This window comes from Hemitrygon akajei, chromosome 2 (genome assembly GCF_048418815.1).
Source record: "Hemitrygon akajei chromosome 2, sHemAka1.3, whole genome shotgun sequence".
NCBI lineage: Eukaryota > Metazoa > Chordata > Chondrichthyes > Myliobatiformes > Dasyatidae > Hemitrygon > Hemitrygon akajei.
This window is the reverse complement of record NC_133125.1, coordinates 30,429,009-30,446,473: the sequence shown is the minus strand read 5'-3', so window position 1 is coordinate 30,446,473 and position 17,465 is coordinate 30,429,009. Positions and strand designations below refer to the sequence as shown.

Sequence of the window (17,465 nt, the reverse complement as noted above, 5' to 3'; positions counted from 1 at the left end):
GACAGACCGGCCAGACAGATTCCGGGTTCAGTTCCAAACTCAGGAAAACAAGGTCAGGCCACAGCTGCACTGGTTCTACAGCAGTTAGCATTGTTTCCAAAATGGGATTGGGGAAGAATTCTTGTTCTTGAAGGGTATACACTCTGAAATAAAGACTGTCCAGATCAGTGAAGCACCAGAACTTCTAGGGGAAAAAAACTGAAGTCAAAGATATAATTTATGGTAATTTTCCATCACAATCTTTCAACATATTTAACAGTTGGCTGAAATCAGAGAATTCAACTGTGTACTTGCAATAACTTCAGATGACAGAAAACTAAAAAATAATGACAGTAAACCTTCTCCACTTGTGTTTATTTGCCCATTTTTACTCTTCAAATTGAAGAAACCGGCTCTAAAAGTAAGAATTTTTTTTATATAAAAGAGTGAGTGAAGAAACATACCTATAGACACGAAGGACAAATATTTGGAATTTCATTTCTACAGTGCTCCAGCTAATTGAAACTGGTAAAATGCTTTCAAAATTAAAAACTAATTATAACTCAAACAATTGGAAATAATAAATGTGCCTTTTAGAATAATTAAAATGGAAAAACTGCACAATTTTATTATTAAATGAAAAATGCTTTTTATAAGACAATGCCATGCATTGGAACCCTCCAAATTCTCAAAATGGTCTAAAAAGGATTGCAGGATACAAGTTGCTGCTCCAATCAAACTGATTGTAGTCAAAGTCTGTCAGAATGTCAAGTTTAAAAAAAACAATAAAAAAGATCCCTCACTCAGAAGAGATACATTTCCTTTGGGAGAACCTACTGATTCATACACTACAAGATTTGATCTTACCAAATTTTCTAATACATGACTTGGTTCCCAAAACTCACCAGTTTCTGAAACTGATTGTCGTTCAAATAAATTGAAGAATAAAAACTAGAAGTTTACAATCCACTGAGGAAACGGATCTGACAGGATCAAAGTAATTGAATCAAAATTGAAATTTCTTGCTGCAATTCTATCAATGAGTACTCAGACTTGGGTTGAGTTGAAACAGAGAGTTACTGGCAAAAATAAAGCTCAGTTCAAAAGCTATGCATGGTTACCCTGATCTGCTGTCAGGATATTTGCATTTTCTTTCCTTGTTTTCCCCCCTCATCTGAACAGTGGCTGAAAGGAAAATCTCCAACACAAAATGAACACCTTCTGCAGTATCGTCCAAAGCCAAAATAACTTCCAATGCTGAATTTCACAATAGCTTAAGAATTCTTCCATTACAAGGCAATTTTGTACTTTGCTTAATCTTTCCGTAACACGCAAACAAACAAGGTGATCAACTCATAGCTGTTACTAGAGTTCACTCACTTCCTATTGTATGCGTTGATCTGACATTTCAATGATAAGCAACTTTCTTATGAGAAAAGTAAAATTAATTGCAACTACTTGTGATTCACTTTAAAAAAAAACAACTTGGCAAGTAACTCAGCAGTGAAAAATTTATTCGAACTTCAAATAACTTCCAACCCAAAAAAAAAGCATGATTCAGAAAAGAAGTGGGGGGGGGGGGGGGGGAGCAAGGCTATAAAAACCAGTCAGGATGGATTGCCTTCTCTTTAGATCTTTAATTGCATGTGCAACTGCAGCTCCATGTTCACTTCCTCTTCACTGGTGTCCAATTACCTGCCACAAACAGTTTCCCACTGTTGTACTACCTGCCAAAAAACGAACTCTTTCACATAGAACCACAATCCATACAGCACAAAGCCAAATGCATCAGCACAACCACAGAGCATTCAATACTCCAGCCACTGCATCTTGTTCCTCCATCACTATAATCAATTAGATTACTTGAAATATATACACACACACACACCAGATTCAGTTTATATTTTGAAATAGGTTTTTCATTATTTTCATGTTTTGTGATTTTAATTTTAGCCAATGCCTTTTCGGAAAATAACTGAAGAAATAAGAATAATGGAGGAAAGTGTAGAATCAACTAGACTTTAATTTCTCAAGCGCAAACACGAGGAAATCTGCAAACACTGGAAATTAAAGCCACGCACACAAAATGCTGGTGGAACGCAGCAGGCCAGGCAGCATCTACAGGAAGAAGTACTGACAAAGGGTCTCAGCCCGAAACGTCAACTGTACTTCTTCCTATAGATGCTGCCTGGCCTGCTGCGTTCCACCAGCATTTTGTGTGTGTTGCTTTAATTTCTCAAGTACAGGTTTAAGTAATAAAATCCTATTATGAAAGAGCAGATGGCAGTGAGATGGCACTTGTGTCCAAAACTCACGCACAGCTGAAGAATGGAGAAAGAAAAATAGATAATATAATCATTACCACTTTACAGAATCAATGGCCTGTTCAGAGAGGAAATCTCCTGCTGCAAGACAAAGTAAATGCCTCAACATGAAAATGAGTTGACAATGATTCAATCTATCTCACTGCCCGAGGCCAGGCAAATGAGCTAGGATCTGGGAAATTCACAGAAACACCAAGGGCAGGCCTCTGCAATGTTCCCCTTGATTCAAGTGTCCCACCGACACAGAGCATGCAAATTCACTTAGAAATAGACCACAAAAGCACTGGCAGAATCATTTCTTAGTGCAATTCAATTTCTTCAGGAGAGAAAAAGAGAAAACTCCAGGAGATAATTTTAGCCGAAATATACTTGACCCTGTGATTAACTACAGGAGCAAAAGAAAGCGACAGGACACAAAAAAAAACTGAAAATATCCACTTACCAAGTCCACAACTTTAGTAAAAGCAGTATTTTTAAGCTTTAATTTAAAACTTGTCTTTACTCTTTTTTTACACACAATATACCGCTAGTCCCTCTAGCTTGGCATTAGATGCATCAGTATCTACAAGTTAAAAGGCCACAAATTCATTATATTTACAAGTCGAAGAATATACTAGCAAGCTAATTAACCCAGTGTCAGCAAAACAAAAAGAATCCAAATCCCCATGACACAAGGTTCAAAGACAAATCTCTGCCTAAAATCCAGATCCCTTTCTTCGAGACAAACATTTAAACTCACAAGACAACAGCTTAGTTAATTTTCTCTGCAGACTCTTTTGAACTAAATGTGTCAAATGCACATGGATTCAACAAACATCAGTCCACCAAACTCAACAGATGACCACCAATCTCAAAAATGGCACAAGGCAAGTGGAAGAGAAAATGGGAAAAGGGATACGGTAATCATCCTTCATAGGGCAGAAGTTTTATAGCAACTAATTCAAACATAAGACTCATTTAATCCCAATCCAGGCTTTATAAACTTTAAGATTTAAACAAAGTAATCCTCAAGTTAAATTACAGAAGCATGAGTGTACTTACAAAATATCACAGATGGAATACATTTTCAATTGTGGCAGAAGTCATTAAATCATGAACATATAAATATATCTGCTCCACCATAGGAAAAATATTATCCATAATTCTCACAACCTTTCTATTGGTAAAATGTCTTCAATGTTCTTCACAATACAACTTCTGCAGCTTTCTCAAATACAAAGATTCATTATCATCCGCAGAAAGGAATTGTGCTTTGATCTCAGTCCGCAAATGACTTGGACAATTTCCTGACGCAATGTTCCCTAATTATACAATTTCCAGAGGGATCAGAATCTTAACATACACCCTGTGTAGCCCTCACAGTTCCAAAAATTCTTCCATGATATATAAGCAACGTACACAAAATGCTGGAGGAACTCAGCAGGCCAGGAAGCATCTATGGAAAAGAGAAAATAGTCAATGTTTCAGCCTGAAACATCATCTGTACTCTTTTCCATCGGTGCTGCCTGGCCTGCTGAGTTCCTCCAGCATTTTGTGTGTTGCTTGGATTTCCAGCATCAGCAGATTTTCTCTTGTCCATTGATATGTAAACTTATTCTTGTCAACATTCCACTCAAACCTTTCTTCTTCAAACAGCTGCTCTTTTTGACACTGTACTACAAGTACTAACTTAAAGCAAGGTTCCTTTAGCCTGTACTCCAGCTTTCAGGCAAGAATACAGGCAATTACTTAATGTGCTTGTGTTAATTTTCTAAATTCTGTGTACAGGTCTCCCCACATCTCCTCTCAATATTAACATTACTATTTTATTTAGTCAAAACAGGTTGTTCACACTATACATCGAATAACTTCCCATTAGACCTGCCCCTTTTTTGTTCACTCATCTCTCCGTTACCATTATTTCCATTCCCTATACCATTTAGTTCCCCATTTTGTTTTGCGTCGTCGGAAAACCGAGAAACGCGCCTGGGTTTCCTGTCCATTTGTTGCCTGCAGTGGAATATTTTCGAACTACCTCAATGTTTTCTGATCTACTGGTGCATTGGATTAAAGGAAGTACAAATACTCAACGATGCTGACTTTGCCTCTACGAATTCTTGTAGCGTGTATGTTTAAAAAAAAAATTACAGAAGAATGAAGAACTGCCTTGGTCCACAACGCTCGCAGGTCACCAAGACCGCCTGGACCTGCCTCACCAGCCGTGCATCACTGCCGAGGACAGTAAACCTCATCACTCTAGCAGAATGGTAAGGGATTGCAAAAATAATCCGGTGTGCCGCTTTATGTTCCTGCTTCAAATTAACTGCACAGCATACGAGGAAGCAACTGATAAACAGGAGACGTTGCAAAACGATCATTTCTCTCAAACAGCAAAACCAAGACTATGGTCACTGAGCTAGTAACTTCTGTGAGTTAAAAGGAAAGGCCTTGGTTAGCCACAATCAAATGCGCGGCGGGCCTCTTGTCCTTTGCAACTCAGTTCACTTGTTGAATGGGAGAAATCACAATTCGCAGCGGGCCAAGCATCTTCTGTTTGCATTGTCCGGCACTTCCACAACTCGGATGGCTCGCTTTGGGAATCAGCTCCAACAAACTTAATCCAGGCCAATAAAAAAAAAACAGGCTCATAAAAATAATAGAAAGCGACACATAGAAATTCCAACATTCCTACAACGAAGGTCCCTATTAATGCAAGCGCACAGAAATTATGGGGGGGGGGGGGGGAGAACAACTTCCAGGCCTCACTGAGAAAAGGCTATTTAAATACTGCGATTACCAGCCTCACATTAAATAAGACTGCAGTGTAAGAAACCCGTTCGCCAAATGCAATCTCGTTTCCTAAATCGTATTTACAAACATTGTGAAATCATCGGCTCTGACGATTCTGTTTGGAAACTGCCACTTTAACGTCATCGTACAGTAAACTGAGTCATCTGCAGGCTTACTCATTAAAACCTGTGAACAGTGCTCTTTATTGCCGGGTAGTTTTCTCACCGGGAGTTCTGCAATAATAAAACGCAAGCTAGCTACGTAAATTCACAGGCTTTGGGCTCAACCCAAAGCAGTGACAAGCTCAGAGACAGGAAGGAGACCAAGGCTGGGGCCAGTAGGTTTTCTTAACATGAAGCAAGATAATGAGCGCTAGCCACAAAGCACTCTGAAGCACAAGATCCAAGATATGATCAACCTATTCTCTGTCTTATAGTTTTGAATGCCGTAAGTAATCCGACACAAACACATAAAGCTAACTCCAATGGGAAGGGTGGAGTGTCCCATCGGTTCCATTCCCAATGCGGGCCTTAAATAATAATCACTTGCCACACAAAAACTGTAAATCAACCAATATTACAATTCCCCTTTTGCCTTCCATAAATGATTCAAGTTGTCAGCGGAAAATAAAATTGATAACCTTCACTGTAACCCCCCCCCCCCAACACCTCTAACAAACCCCCAAACTGGGATTAAAATTGGCGATTTCCATCGTGCAGGAGAAACTACAGGCAAAACTACACACGGCCAAGACTTCGAAAAAGATATAATGTGCTTACGCACACCCTCCGGTAAACACAAATAGGAAAAGACACACACACACACACACTTCCAGGTTGGTATAAAACTAAAGAGAAACGCGCACAGACCTGGATATTTTGCGGGCGCTCGGGTATAAAGTGCGAGGGTTTAACAGAGTCCTAATCTCCCACGGTCCGAACAGGAGGCTGTAATGCAGCTCCGGCTGGGAACTGTGCTCTGCTGGCTCCGAGTCTGACCAGAGGCCGCGCAGCCGCCAACACCAGGCGCTAGGTTGCTTTTTTTTGTTACAAAATGTTCCGAGTCACAGAGCGCGAGAGCGGAAATCCCCGGGAAAACACTCTGATTGACAGCCGGCTCGCCAATCAGCAGAAAGCAAGCCCGAACTGCAACGCCGGCGACCCACACAAGGGGCAGGCCACCGGGCTAAACGTACAGTGCCGGAGTCCCTGCGCGGAATGGTGTGGATTTTATAAACACTCAGACAAACTGCCTGGAAAAATACCGGGAGAAGATAACACCACAGAATTATTGATAATTATTAGCTACTTGCATCGTTTTAAATATTCGCTAATAGTATTGAATGAAATAAAACGTAAAATGCACTACTCCGAAAAAATAAGTTCGTCTGTTTATAGCTTTGAACCACAGAACACGGAAGTTTCAGTTCTTCCTCGTCTATTAAAGTAAAAGGGTGTTTAAATCAATCTATATTGCAATCCAAAAATGTGAATTTCAAAACTCAATTCAGAAACATACTGTAAGAATTCGTGATTGCAGCTACACTTACATGTAATGCACAAAGTTATACTCTATGGCTCCAATCAAGATGAAAGTTTGGCAGAGTGAATATCAATTGTAAAATGTTCGAGATTACAGTGTTCTGAGGTGAAGATGTATTTACAATACAGTATATAATGGACGATTCGTTGCACATGCCTTCAACCAAGCAGGCATTTAGCCCAACAAAAACATTTCCGCAGCAGAGCTTCTCAGTGCAACCCAACACCCTCCAGTACTCTTTATCTTCAAACACCCGCTACTAATTTTTCTTTCAAAATGATTAATGAATTTTACCCAGATCAGAGAATCTCGGGATCTGCATTTCCTCCCACAGCCTCATCATTACAGATTTTGATATTTCATATTTCAATTATCCCACACTTTCTTCCATACTTCCTTCCAGCAGAGAAAGGTTATTTTGTTTTGGGTCTCAGGGCAATATCATTTCCCCCTTTATTTCCCTGTAACATATTCTCTTGCACGCATGCCCATCATCAACCCCTATCCCTTACGCCACAAATCACCCCAGCTCCATTTACTCTCTAGCTATGTACAACGAAGATAAATTATTGCAACCAATAAACCCAATAACTAGTAATTTTTTGGATGTGAAGGCATCCAAACAGCTACATGGAGAAGGTGCAGACACAATGTCAGAGATGAGAGTTAAACCCGGGTAACTAGAGCAGCCGCAGTAACTGCAGAGCACTGTGCACTGAACGCAAGAGTTAAGAGAAAAAAAGAGACACATCACAGCCATCACAACTTCAAAGATATCTCCCAAGCTATCTGTCGGAAGTTCAAACTCAACAACGCAAAACCCTCAAAACCATGGGGTCTACTGCTCTACTCTCTCTGCACTCAGGGCCATGTGGATAAGCACAGCTCCACTGCCATCTACAAATTGCCAATTTGCCACTGCTGTTGGCTGAAGCTCAGACGGTGCTGAGGAGGCATACAGGAGTGGGATGGATCTGCTGTATTAAGTGGTGTCACAACAAGAACCTTGCACTCAAAGGAAATGATTGTGGACTTCAGGAAAGGGACATCCGAAGAACACTCGGTGGTCCTCGTCAAAGGATCTGTGATGGAAAGTGCTGCAGCTTCAAGTTCCTGGTTGTCAATGTCTTTCACGATCTATCCTGGGACCAGCATACTAATGCATTTACAAAGAAGGGCATGCCAGGGGCTATATTTCATTAGGAGTTTGAGGAGATTTTGTATGCTGCCAAAGACGCTAGCAAATTTCTACAGATGCACCAAGGAGAGCATTCTGACTGTTTGCATCATCGCCTGCTTTGGAGATGCCGACGCACTTGATTGCAAAAGCCAGCTCCATCATAGTAACTAGCATCCCTGCTATCGAAGATATCTCCAGAAGACAGTATCCATCATGAAGGACCCTCTTCTCATTATTACCATCAGGAAGGAGGTACAGGAACCTGAAGATACACACTCAATGTTTTAGGAATAGCTTCCACTCCTGGGCTATCAGATTTATGAACAGTTCATGAACCCATGAACCTCACAATTTTGCTCTCATTTTGCACTACTTATTAATTTTTTATGTACAGTATTCTTAAAAATTTATGGTATTTTTATGTATTGCACGGTACTGCTAGAACAAAACAGCACATTTCACAACACATATTACCGATAGTAAACCTGATTCTGATTCTGATTCATCCAAAATATCTCCCAATGGCCACAATGCGTGGAATATTGCAAAAAAAATCACACTGCATTGATTTCATTGTTTCCACAGCACTCATAGCAAGGGATGCCCAAAGCTTCTGATCATACAGCAAGCACAATCCAGCCTATAGCCTGCAAAAGCACAGCACTTCTCCTTTGCCTACCCCTCATATCTGGGAATAAATCAATCCCGAACAAATAAAATAAAATGTCTGCTGGCTGTACGTGTCTTGATGAAATATATTTGTTTCTGTTCAGTTGCCAGTAGTAATGAATTCTACCTCAGAATGCACGTAACTGATACTAAAATAGTCATCCCATGCAGAATAGATCATGTGGTTTTTTTTAAATATCAAAGGGGTTTCTGTTTCTCAGTGTGGCTATAACACTGCATGATCTTAGAACCTAATTGGGATAGGATTTGAATTGTACATACAGCATACTGACAATCGTACAAAAAAATTTATGCTTTTATATGTACAAAATTAACAATTAAACAGCCTCAGTTTCCATTAAAGTGACAATTCGGCCAGACAATTTGAAAGGAAATTTATAAATGTGATAGGCCATTGATTTGAAGTGTTATGCTCTTTTGCCTTATAGGTGCCCTCAAACCTGTTAAATTTCCTCTTAATTATTAACGAAAACTTAATATTGTGGCATTAATGTATGGTTGGATAAATAAGGGCAGGGAAGGCTTGTGAGTACCATGATCCACCAATAATATGAGCTCCACATGAGGTAATTAGCATTCTCAAATTTGCTTTGTCCATACTCGATCTTAATAGTTAGGGCATGCATGCAACACCATCCAAATATGGTCAAATGTCACTTCCTGGCCCTATCCCCGAACGACTGCAAATAACTTGTTACAAGTGACTGTGTGCACCAACACCTTCTATTTGACAAGACTGTTTTCTTTTGCTTCAGTGTAGACAAAATGCACACAGAAAACATCTTTTTTAAAATAAAGATCTATGAACACCAATAATCAAAGTCACGAACTGTCTCAGCTCAGACAGAATTAGGTTTCGTCATTCCGCCATACTGTTATGTTCTGTCTGTATTGTCACCCAGTCTGTTACATTAGCAGCTCTACATGCTACTTCATGTATGAGGTTAGGTCAACAGATAGAATGTGGTTACTGAAATGAAGCATCCACTATTTCAGAAATACTTTAATACTCAGACTTGGTTTGCATGCCATTTTGGAACAACTTTCAGTTCATTGTTGCCAATAATTTGTCAAAATTATATAATAGCTAATTGATCTCCAAAGGAAATGAAAAGAGGCAGTCATGATCATGTGTGAGCTTCCATTGGATAAGAGCTAGAAGCTGATGAAAAATAGAAAAAAAAAAGGGCCAAAGGTGAAGGGGATATTTTTGCAGGCATATGAGGGTAGTAACTTGAAATTCTCTGATCCTTAGAGAGCAGATGAGGTTTATGGAGAGTATTCTGTAAATTTGGGTCTACCGGCTAGTAGGACAAAGGGTCATGTGATTTCTGGCCACATGCCATTAGACCACATAACAATAGACAGCACATAGAATAGTACAGCACTGTCTGGGCTCTTTGGGACAGGATGTTGTGCCAACCAGTATAAACCTACTCCATGATCAACCTAACCCTTCCCTCCTGCATAACCCATTTTTCTTACATCCAAGTGTCTATCTAAGAGTCTTGTGAATGTCACTGCAATTTTTGAAATCCTGTAGTATTTTGTATGTAATACTTCAGCCCAGCATTACTAAGAATCTTCATGTCTGGTTTTACCCCAGCAGCTGCTTCAGAAGTTCCAAAACCAGGAAGTCAGTGGTAAGCTAGTGAAAGGGCAACTGAATACAGCCACTAAGGAGGTCAAGATAGATAGATAGATAGATAGATAATTTATTCATCCCCATGGGGAAATTCAACTTTTTTTTCCAATGTCCCATACACTTGTTGTAGCAAAACTAATTACATACAATACTTAACTCAGTAAAAAATATGATATGCATCTAAATCACTATCTCAAAAAGCATTAATAATAGCTTTTAAAAAAGCAATGTCTCCATTCTTCCCCACATGTTCCTAGTCTCCATCATTTTCATCCTGAGTTCCATATCACAGTTTCCATTACATCGCAACCTGCATTTGTCATCTTTTCACAGAATATTCTTCCATTAACCCTCGAGCACCCAGTTTTCAACTCCTGTGAAGCAACTATATGAACATTTCCTAACTCCCCACCTGCTAACCCCAATGCTAAGAGTGTCGGTAGAGCTCCAAAATTGAATCTGTAGAGTATTCTCAAATTATACGGTGAATCATGTTGAATATAATTGAAGAGCAGTTGCACAGATGGGGTGAACTTCCTTCAGAGGTAGAAACAGAAACTGATGTCGATATTCAGCAGGTCAGGCAACGTTTGTGGAGAGTTCAACTCAAGACATTCTGCACTTGCTGGAAATCCTGAACAACACACACAAAATGCTGAATGAACTCATCAAGTCAAGCATCATTTATAAAGGGGAATAAACAGTCTAAGTTTCCAGCTGAGACCCTTCATCAGGACCACAGAGATTTGTGGAGAGTTCAACAGTTCTAATGTATCAGTTGAACTGTTTCAGGGGTATATGACAAAGCTGGCAGGTGATGAGATCAATTAATGTTTCCACTAATCTATAACGATTAATGTTTCCTGTGAGTCCTGTGGAAGGCTTTTACTGACTCCAATCTTCTTCAGAAAGAAATTGCTCTCAGGAGGTCTATCATGACAGATATTCAGGGCAAAATCCACACAAGCAGCACCAGAGATCAGGTCAATGGAGCTATGAAACAGCAGTATGAATAGCTGTGCCATTGTGCTAGATTGGTGTGTACGCTCATACCCGGCATACTGTTACCTTGTGCTGTTCATTGCCTACAGGCCACATCTGCCAATGCTTCACCACAGGCCGTTGCACCTCAGGTTATATTTCACATCAGATGCTGGTCAGTTTTTAACTGATGGCTGTGGAAGTGAAGTTGAGTAATGAATGGATTGATCATCACTGTTAACTTCCCAGCACTCATCTGTCAGGGCCAGGACAGATTTGGGGTTTCTGAAATTAAAACGGGTCAAGGCTCAATATAAGTACATCACTTTGGACACTGTTGTGGGGAATGACCAGGTTACTGGCACTGAGCACTGGTCCATGGTACAGAAGAGAAAGGGGGAGAAGAGGAGAGCGGTAGTGATAGAGGACTCAGTTGTCAGGGGAACAGACAGGAAATTCTGTGGACGTGAACAGGACGCCCGAATGGTATGTTGTCTCCCAGGTGCCAGGATCAGGGATGTCTCGGATCGCATCCACAGCATTTTGGAGAGGAAGGGAGAGCAGCCAGATGTCTTGTTATATATTGGTACCAATAACATTGGAAGGGAAAAAAAAAGGTCCTGAAAAGAGAATTTATACAGCTAGGTAGAAAGCTGAGAAGCAGGACCTCCGGGGTAGTAATTGCTGCCTGTGCCACACACCAGTGATGGTAGAGACAGGATGATTTGGCAGATTTATGCATAGCTGAGAAGCTGATGGTTCTTGGATCATTGGGATCTGGGATCTCCTCTGGGGCAGGTATGACCTGTTCAAAAGTGATGGGTTGCACCTGAACCCAAGAGGGGCCAATATTCTCATGGGCAGGTTCATGGGCAGGGGAAGGTTTAAACTAACTAGGCAGAGGAGTGGGAACTGGAGTGAAAGGACCCAGGATAAGATGGATGGTAAAAAAGCAAAGATGGCTTGCAGTCAGACTGTCAAGGAGGTCAGACAGATGACAGGACAAAATTGCAGCCAGCAGGGTGAGTATCAGTGCCTTAGGGATGCAGAATCAAAAACGGTAGCAAATACAGCACTCAAACTGTTATATCTCAGTGCATGGAGTATAAGAAATAAGGTGGATGTTGCACTATTGTTGCACTATTATAGATTGTCAAGTATGATGTTGTAGCCATCACTGAATCATGGCTGAAGGATGGTTGTAGTTGGGAGCTGAATGTCCAAGGTCACGCGTTGTATTGGAGGGATAGAAAGGTGGGCAGAGGGGGTGGCATGGTCTGCTGGTAAAGAATGACATCAAATCAGTAGAAAGCTGTGACATACGATCAGAAGATATTGAGACCTTGTGGGTTGAGTTAACAAACTGCAAGGATAAAAGGACCCTGATGACAGTTATATACAGGCCTCCCAACAGGACCAGATCAACTGCACTCTAGGGTTCTAAAAGAGGTAGCAGTAGAGATTGTGGAGGCATTAGTAATGATCTTTCAAAAATCATTAGCATGGTGCCAGAGGACTGGGAAATTGCAAATGTCACCCCACTCTTTAAGAAAGGAGGAAGGAAGCAGAAAGGAAATTTTAGACCAGTTAGCCTGACTTCAGTGGTTGGGAAGATGTTGGAGTCAATTGTTAAGGATGATGTTATGAAGTAATTGGTGACACAGGACAAGATAGGACAAAGTGAGCATGGTTTCCTTAAGGAAAATTCTTGCCTTTTGAACCTATTGGAATTCTTTGAGGAGATTACAAGTGGGATAGATAAAGGGGATGTAGTTGATGTAGTATATTTGGACTTTCAGAAGGCCTTTGACAAAGTGCCACACATGAGGCTGCTTACCAAGTTAAGAGCCCATGCAATAACTGGAAAGCTACTGGCATGATTAGAGCTTTAGCTGATAGGTAGGGGGCAGCAAGTGGGAATAAAAGGATCCTTTTCTGGTTGGCTGCCAGTGACTAGTGGTGTTCCATAGGGTTTGGTGTTGGGATTGCTTCTTTTAATGATGTACTCATGGAGGGGCAAATAGTGTTGAAGAAACAGGTAGGCTGCAGAAGGACTTAGACATTAGAATGGGCAAAAAAGTGGCTAATTAAATACAATGTTGGAAAATGCACGGTCATGCACTTTGGTAGAAGAAATAAATGTGCATAATATTTTCTAAATGGTTTGAAATCAGAGATGCAAAGGGACTTGTGAGTCCTTGTGCAGAACACCCTAAAGGTTAACTTGCAGGTAGAGTCAGTGGTGAGGAAGGCAAATGCAATGTTAGCATTCATTTCAAGAGGTCCAGAGTACAAGAACAGGGATGTGATGCTGACACTTTATAAGGCACAGGTGAGGCCTCACCTTGAGTATTGTGAACAGTTCAGAGCTCTCCATCTAAGAAAAGAGGTGCTGGCAATGGAGAGGATCCAAAGGAGGTTCACAAGGATGATTCCAGAAATGAAAGGGTTATCATATGAGGAATGTTTGATGGTTCTGGGCTGTACTCGCTGGAATTTAGAAGGATGAGGGGGGATCTCATGGAAACCTTTCGAATGTTGAAAGACCTAGACAGAGTAGATGTGGAAAGGTTGCTTCCCATGGTGGGGGAATCTAGAACAGGAGGGCACAGCCTCAGGATAGAAGGGTGTCCATTTAAAACAGAGATGCAGAGAAATTTCTTCAGCCAGACGGTGGTGAATTTGTGGAATTTATTACCACAGGCAGCTGTAAAGGCCAGGTGATTGGGTGTATTTAAGGCAGCACTTGATATGTTTTTGATTAGACACAGCATCAAAGGTTACAGGGAGAAAGCCAAGGAGTGGGGCTGTGGAGGGAAAAAGAACGATCAGCCATTTTTGACTGGCGGAGCAGACTCGATGGGCCAAATGGTCTAATTCTATTCCTATGTCTTATTGTCTTATGGTCTAAGCTGTGTTTCGGGAAGCTGCAGGCACAAGTAGCAAGTACAAGGTTTAACAAGAGGGCAATCCTTCTGCAGGTGATACTCTCATTTTTGAGTCAGAAAGTTGTGAATTCACATCTCACTCCAGATTCCTAAACACATAAAATGAATCTGACACTTCACTGCTGACTGACAGTGTCAGAAGTCTCATCTTTCAAACAAGACTTTAAACCAAGGCAGGAAACGTAGATGACAAAGACAATCATTCCTTGAAGAACAAAGTGATGAAAAATGATGAAGCTGCAATCGCATTGAATAGATGATCAGATTCGATGAGACAAGTGGTCACCTCTTGTTCCTAATTGGTATACCCCAAGTCATTATCTCCACCCCAGCTCAATTCCCCATTTCCAACTCCCCTGAGAATCTTCTTTCATTATACCCATCCTCTCTGCTCACCAAGTTGAGCCCTGTTAATTTTAGGCCCATGTGATTTCTGACCCCCTTACCTGATATCAGCCTTCCCCACCGCGCCACCAAACCTGACCCAGAGATGGACTATACCTCATTTCAGCAATAGTAGCCAGTGTTACGCCATGTGGAATTTTATTTTGGTCCATAATACTCTGAAAGAAGAAATTTTCTCTTCTTCTCATTCTGAAATGGCTCATCCTTATTCACAAACTTTGATTCCCAGTCTGGATTTCTCAGTCGGGGGAAACATCACCCCTGCATCTCGCCTGACAAACCCTTTGAGAAATTTATAATTGTGAAAGGATGATGCATTAATATTGGAGGCAAGCTTCATTCCATACTCCCTTTTGGTAGCCTATATTATCTGTTTTGTCACCACTTGCTGTGCTTTGAAACTTTCACATTTACCAGGATCTGCGCTTTTTATGCATTATCTCATACATTACATTGTCTCTGTCTCTTGCCTCTTTTGTTGCCAAAGCCTACCCTGGGACTCTGGTTTAAATATCAGGAATAATTCAGAAATAATAAACATTGGAGAGTGAATGGATTTACAGATAGATATAAAGATATCAGAATTTCTATCAGGGTAACAGTTTTCAATCACTGTTATGTTGGGAGGATCACATTAAAGGCAGAATGGGTTCTGTATCGCAGAAATTTAGATATTGGAGCTTGTGAAGGACAATAGATGAAAACTGCTGAGGATCATGAGACTGAAAAATGAAAAAGGTAGGGCAAGGCATTTCAGCAGTGGATTGATGACGTAAGGGCAAAAACAGCAAATCACGGAGGGGGATATAAGACCACATATAAGTAGGATCAGAATTAGGCCATTTGGTCCATTGAGTCTGCTCCGCCATTTCATCATCTTCCCTTTCAGCCCCAATCTCCTGTCTTCTCCCTGTATCTATTCATGCCCAGACCAATCAAGAATCTATCAGCCTCTGCCTTAAATATATATAAAGTCCTGGCCTCCACAACTACCTGTGGTAAAGAATTCCATACATTCACTACTTTCTGGCAAAAGAAATTCCTCATATCCATTCTAAAAGGACTCCCCTCAACTCTGAGGTTGTGTCCTCTGATCTCAGACTCTCCCACCATAGGAAGCATCCTCTCCACACCCACTCTATCAAGGCCTTTCACCATTCGATAGGCTTCCATTCAGTCACCTGTGATTTATCTGAATGATCAATCTTGGATGGTTAAGATTTGTGCATTAAGATCTAGCTTTGAGTCAATCTTCACACTGGCACTAGCCACCTTCATAAATAGACCGGAAGCTGCCAATGACTGCTGAGTGCGAGATTGTGAGTTCTTGGTGAAAGCTGAACTAGATGTCTTGCGGATATGCAATGAAGGATTTTCTTGCTCATTCATGTTTGATTTATCATTTGGACATCATTTTGGTCAGGTAGCCAATGGAGATGGCAGTGAGATATAGTGTTGCAGTGTATTATCAAACTGTATTTCAAAGTTAAAAAGAATGCAAACAAATATTTAAATAGTGATTTTTTTCACAGTCGCAGGACATCCTGAAGCACATTACATTGACTGAAATAATACTTGACAAGTATAGTCATTGTCCTAATGGAACAAATTTACCAGGTAGATTTGTGTAAAAAAAAAGTGTATATGATGTAAGGGTTAGCTTTGAAACAGAAACAAGGTCAAAAATGAATTCCAGGGGTATGCTAATTACAGAGCTCACAGAATGAGAGACTCAGCACCTTGCCTTGCAACTGGAGCCTTGACTTCCTGACCAACAGACCACAATCAGCAATGATAGGCAGCAGCACCTCTGCCGCAATTACCCTCAGTTCTGGTGCTCCACAAGGTGTGTCTTCAGCCCCACTCTTCTCCCTGTACACGCAAGACAGCATGGCCAGATTCTGCGTTCTGCTCTAACTCCATCTGCAAGTTTGGTAACAGATGATACCACCGTAATCTCAATTACCTCAATGGGCCATATCTCAATTAATGATGAGCTGCTTTATAGGAAGAGATAGAGGGCCTAGTGATGTGCTGTCATTACAACAATCTTTCCCTCAGTGTCAGCAAAACTAAAGAGCTGGTCATTGGCTTCAGAAGAGGGGTGCAGCACATGTTCCTGTTCACTTCAACAGTGCTGAGGTCAAGAGGGCTCAGAGCTTCAAGTTCCAAGGAATGAACATCACCGATAGCTTGAACTGGTTGGTCACATTCGTGCCACATCCAAGGGAACTCACCAGCAACTCAACTTTTGCAAAAAGCTAAATAATATTGGCGTGCCCCATTTAGTCCTCACCAATTTTTAATTATGCACTGTATTAAAACATACTATGCTATGGTGACTGTTCTGCCTGTGACTGCAAGAAACAGTAGAGATTTGTAGACATATTTCAGCACATCACAAAAACCAGCCTGCCCTCTATAAACTTAGTCTACACTTCCTGTTGCCTCTATAAATCAGCCATTATAATCAGACCCCACCCACTGCAGAATTTCTCTTTTCTCTCCCCTCCCATCAGGTAGAAGATACAAAAGCCTGAAAACACATACCACCATGCTCAAGGACAGCTTCAATCCTGCTGATATAAGATTATTGAAGGGTTCCTTAGTATGTTAACATGGGCTCTTGATCTCACAATCCATCTCATTATGACCTTCCACCTTATTGTCTACCAGCACAGCATTTTTCTGTGACCCTAACACTTCATTCTACACTGTTCTTGCTTTACCATCCACTATCTTAATGCACTGTTGTAATGAACTGATTTGTATGAATGTTATGCAAGACAAGTTGTTTTCACTATTGCTCAGTTTATGTGACAAGAATAAACTAATTTACCAATTTAAGATTAGAGAAGAAAGTAATTAAAGAGGAAATGCTGCACTGTTGGAGATGGCAGCATTGAATGAAACATTAAACTGAGGCCTCTTTGAATGTCTCTGGTTGAAGAAAAAGCTTCCATTCCACCATTTGTAGAACTTCTTCCAAATCCTGGCTGTTA

General features: G+C 40.8%; 1 protein-coding gene across 4 annotated transcripts in view; it reads right to left on the bottom strand.

The window, feature by feature from the left end:
* LOC140740356 (casein kinase I) overlaps positions 1–6,119 on the bottom strand; it is a 233,163-nt gene extending 227,044 nt beyond the window's left edge. For all 4 annotated transcript variants that reach the window (XM_073069505.1, XM_073069513.1, XM_073069518.1 and 1 more), the window contains exon 1: positions 5,942–6,119. The gene's annotated coding sequence lies outside the window, so the exon portion shown is untranslated. The remainder of the gene's footprint in view (positions 1–5,941) is intronic.
* Positions 6,120–17,465: the final 11,346 nt, after the last annotated feature.